This window comes from Staurois parvus, unplaced genomic scaffold, assembly GCF_062004578.1.
Source record: "Staurois parvus isolate SC_StPar_1 unplaced genomic scaffold, SC_StPar_1.0 ptg000070l, whole genome shotgun sequence".
Taxonomy (NCBI): Eukaryota; Metazoa; Chordata; class Amphibia; order Anura; family Ranidae; genus Staurois; species Staurois parvus.
In genome coordinates this window covers 3,129,152-3,134,437 of record NW_028317866.1, presented here as the reverse complement: position 1 = coordinate 3,134,437, position 5,286 = coordinate 3,129,152, and the positions used below count along the sequence as shown (strand labels likewise).

Here is a 5,286-nt window from a genome sequence, read left to right as displayed (position 1 = left end):
GTGTCAGCCATTTGACCGCACTGACAGTTGGAACACCTTCCTTGCCGTTTTGGCCATCGTCATTATGTAAATGCATTTTAGATACATGCTTCGTCTGTGAGTATGTTTTTATTTTTCACTCCTTTCAATAAACCTTGGATAATGCACTAGGTGTGTGCGCCACCTGTTTATTCTCTATTCTTCATAATTCCCCTGTTGTTATCCCACTGAAATTGTTCCACATTACTAATTCAATGTTTCAATTCCTTTTATGGCAATCAATACCTCCTAGAGTTAAAGTAGTGCAACTGCAGTGGCCAAAGGATGCTGGTGGCTTGGCCTTGCCTAACCCCAGGCTGTTTTACCTAGCCTCTCAATTACAACACATTGCTCAGGTCATACACCCGGCAACTGATCTTGCCTTGAATCTTCGAGATCCCGTCTCCAAGCAGTTCTCTGTGGGTATGGAGGTGGCTGAAGGACTTGAAGCCTCACTCTTTAGTAAATCTAATAAACTTTTCCCAACCTACACCGTTATGCAAAAAGTATGGTACAAAGTTAGAACGATGAAGCAGGTTATGGGATTTACCAGTTTTAGCCCCATCTGGGTTAATGCACAGTACCCAGAATTGGCCCTATTGCAGTACGGCACCAAATGGAAACTCTATGGTGTTATCCATCTAGCCCATATTATTCACAATGGTAAGTTGTGCCCTTTTGCAGAACTCCAGTCGTAAATCCAACTCCCCTCCTCAATGCTATTCTATTGCTTCCAACTTCAACATGCTGTGGGGGCTCAACAAGGTACAGGTATCTGGAAGCTATCTCCCACACCTGTTTTTAATTTTATGCAAGATGTTACCTCATATGAAGGGTTTGTCTCCCAGACCTACGCTATGCTGATGAATATTTTTCTTAAACATTACCCGTTTACTGTGGCCTCCCAATGGGAGTAGGATGTTGGTCAGTTGGATGGGGAACAATGGGAAGAGGCTTTACTAGCGGTTCAGCAATCATCTCTTAACGTAGGACAATGCCTCCCACAGCTGTACCTACTTATGAGAGTTTATTTTTCTCCTGCTAGGCTGCTCCGTATAGGGGTGTAGGCTGATGCCATGTTTACTAGGTGCTGCAGGGATCATGGAAATTTAATACATATGTTATGGAGATGCCCGTAGCTACATCACTATGCAGATACTGGAAGACCCAAAATATTGCCTTTTGGGTATTTTGAGTGATCTCCAGATTGAGGATATTCCCAAGCAGGCAGTAGCTAGAGCCCTATTTCAGGCATATAAACTGATTCTGCAACATTGGGTATCTACGGATCCCCCCACATTAAAGAAATGGATTTCCCAAATGGGGGAAACTGTTTGGCTTGAAAAATATATTTACCAGCACAGAGGTAGTAGTGGTAAATTTGACAAGCTGTGGGCCCCTTGGTTGATGTTCTAGGCTTAGCCCCAGTTGACTTGATAATGGACTGCATCCTGTAAGGATTCGAAGCCACCATGATTTCCTCCCTCAGGCACTTATATATGTATGATAATGTTTATGACACTATGTACAGTATATGTGTTCTTCGTATTCTACTATGTAGCTGGTGATTATTACCTTTGGATATGTAGATGATGTGCCAAGTGTGTGCTGTTGTTTGGAACGTGTAATGTAATTTACAGTGTCCTGGTCTTTTGTATGTGTTTTTTCTGGTTTAATACAACTTATTTTCCTGAGGAAAAATAAAGTATTATTCCTATACAGTAGCCTTTGATGGCAAAGTCAAGTAAAATCTTGCAGCACATGCAGGACATGTAAAGGAAATATATACAATAACGGCACTGATGGTAAATGCTATAAACATGTATAGGTCAAAGTATACATCCATGTATCAAACAGCGATAGTTAAATGTGTAAAGAATGGGATAATGCAGGGCAAAGAATTGCTTCCAGATGTTTGGTGGAAACCCACATCAAATGGTCTATGGGTAGTGGAGCACAAGCCTGTGCCTCCAAGGCTATTAAGCCCTGTTTATAAAATTTAGAATATAGTTGAAACAACTGAATTACCTGATCAGCCCTATAGTATTTCCTAAGAATCAGGACTGCCAACCTGCCTGATTCTTGCAATGTGTATAACATTTGGAAAGTCACTCTATGACCTCTGGGGCCCTAAATAAATGGTAAAATCATGTTCTGAAACCTATTATGGTCAGTAGCAGGGACAGCCACAGAAAAGATATGAAAATAATAAAGAACTTTAGGTAGCAACACCATCTTGACAGTAGCAATCCTACCCAACCAGGAAAAGGAAGCAATGGAGGACCACATCTCCACTTCCCCTAACAGATGTGTACAAATGTATGAATAATTTACCTTACAGAGCATTGCTATAGTAATGGTTAACTTGATCTCTAAATATATCCAAAATTGTGATAAATAAATAAATAAAACTACAAATAATAGCACAACCCTTATATTAAAATTTAATAATTAAATTAATTAATTAATTAATGAAATTAATAAAATTAATCCACCACTGTGCAGGTGCACAAATATTATAAAATTAATTAAAATAAATCCTCATGAAGTCCATTCACAAAAGTCCATATGTATTCAAATATGATCCTCAATAAATGAAGTCATGGAATCTTCCTTCACCAATGTGATATCCAGTGCTTTAACACCCCATCAAAATGCACACTCACCAGAAACTGGTGATAAACCAGCATATCTGTGTATATCCAGCACTCCACCACTGAGTCTCAGCTTATGGATACCCGTAATATTCCACAGTAAACATGTAGGTAGAAAAGACACTCGCCTGCCTGTAACCAAGATGGTCACATGGTCCGGACCCGTGGGTTGGCATGCGTGGTGACGTCAATATATACCCTTTTTGTAAGAAGTGGGAGAGGAGGACCATTTTGATTAGTGGTATACCCTTTGGGGAACAGACAATGATCTCCTAGGCCAGGGGTCTGCAACTTTTAAGACATAAAGAGCCACTTGGACCCGTTTCCGAAGGGAAAAAAAAGACTGGGAGCCGCAAAACCATTGCAACATTTAAAACAAATCTGACACTGCATATATTGTTTCTTAACTTAATGCTATATACAGGATCGTGCAGTTAGCTTCATCCCCCATATAGTAATTCATCCCCCCTATAGTAATTCATCCCCCATATAGTAATTCATCCCCCATAGTAATTCATCCCCCATATAGTAATTCATCCCCCCTATAGTAATTCATCCCCCATATAGTAATTCATCCCCCCTATAGTAATTCATCCCCCATATAGTAATTCATCCCCCATATAGTAATTCATCCCCCATAGTAATTCATCCCCCACATTGTAATTCATCCCCCATAGTAATTCATCCCCCCTATAGTAATTCATCCCCCATAGTAATTCATCCCCCATATAGTAATTCATCCCCCATAGCAATTCATCCCCCATATAGTAATTCATCCCCCATATAGTAATTCATCCCCCATAGAAATTCATCCCCCATATAGTAATTCATCCCCCCTATAGTAATTCATCCCCCATATAGTAATTCATCCCTCATAGTAATTCATCCCCCATATAGTAATTCATCCCCCATATAGTAATTCATCCCCCATAGTAATTCATCCCCCACATAGTAATTCATCCCCCATAGTAATTCATCCCCCCTATAGTAATTCATCCCCCATAGTAATTCATCCCCCATATAGTAATTCATCCCCCATAGTAATTCATCCCCCATATAGTAATTCATCCCCCATAGAAATTCATCCCCCATATAGTAATTCATCCCCCCTATAGTAATTCATCCCCCATATAGTAATTCATCCCTCATAGTAATTCATCCCCCATATAGTAATTCATCCCCCATATAGTAATTCATCCCCCATATAGTAATTCATCCCCCATAGTAATTCATCCCCCATATAGTAATTCATCCCCCCATATTGTCTCAATTCACTTACCTTTGCTCCGCGCGTTCCTCTCACTGTGTTCCCGCGCTGTGTTCCGGTCTTCAGGGCGGACTGTGAGAGGAGAGGAGTTCGTCACGCTGCCCCGCCTACATCCTGGCTGCCCCGCCTACATCCTGACAGCCAATGTTCCACGCTCCGCGGGCCGGATTAAAAGAGTCCTGACTTTTGAGGCGGCCGCCCGAGAGGAGGGAGGGGAGCGGGCACCCGGCACACAGAAGAGCCGCATGTGGCTTGCGATCCGCGGCTTGCCGACCACTGAAACCCTATTGCCTGTCACCTGGTGGGCAGTGTGCTCCGGAGCCGCAGCAAAGATGAAAAAGAGCCGCATGCGGCTCTGGAGCCGCGGGTTGCCGACACCCGTCCTAGGCCATTACTTTATGAGATTGATGCTTCTATGCTATCTGTGCTGTCGATATACATTAAATACTTGATGAGTTTGTATGGGGCTTTATTTTTATGCTTGTATGTTTTAAACTGTTCTCCACTTTTTACTGGATTGTCTGGCTTGAGTGGATACTCATTCCCTCTGCTCTTTTATTGTCTCCATCATGGATAGAGTGTATGTAGGCATATGGGAAATATAATTACTGTAGATCTGTCTCTCCTCCTTTTGCTGGTGATAATTACCATGAGTAACAGGGGCTGCTGGCTATGGGTAATATCTGGAAGAATGGACTTTTACAGTCCAGGGTCTCGTGAGCTGGTGGAGCTGAGGTGGTGGTGGCATTGCTCTGTTTAACGTTGTTTTGGTGCTGTTTATTGATGTTTGCTATAGGTGATAAGGCTGTGGGGCCGCTCTATGGATTGCGTTTGGCTCGCATGCACTTTGTGCGCTTTTACTGTGGATGTGCTGCACCTCCGCCCATTGCTTTTGTTAGGTCAGAAGTGATGTGTGATTGTAAGGGAGCATGCACAAGGTGCGGTACCTCTGGGATGCTCTGTCTCCGGCTGATGGCACTATTTAGGCGCCTTGCCGCATGCCGCTTTTGTTGCCATTCGGGAACCATGCGCGGTGGTCGGATGATGTTATGCAGTGACTTAGAGGTATGAGACATGTTGATTGACATGTTGGATAAAATAGTTATTGGAGGATTATAGGGCAGGGCTTCTGTTGCTTTACAGGAGCTACTGATTCAGAAGACCTTTTGGATTGATATACATGATATATATGGTCATTTAAAGGAGTGGACTTGTATTAAACAATACTGAGGTCCGGTTTTGGATTTTCCATGCACCTCTCTTGCCATATTGGGAGTATTAGGTAGGTGTTTAGGAACAGCTTGCTGGATTCCCTTGTAATTGTCAGGATGCGGTTATTCTCATATT

At 42.3% G+C, this 5,286-nt stretch overlaps 1 pseudogene; it reads left to right on the top strand.

Moving 5' to 3' along the window:
• The first annotated feature begins 233 nt into the window (after window positions 1-233).
• On the top strand, window positions 234-1,434 carry LOC149469455 (uncharacterized; annotated as a pseudogene).
• Window positions 1,435-5,286: the final 3,852 nt, after the last annotated feature.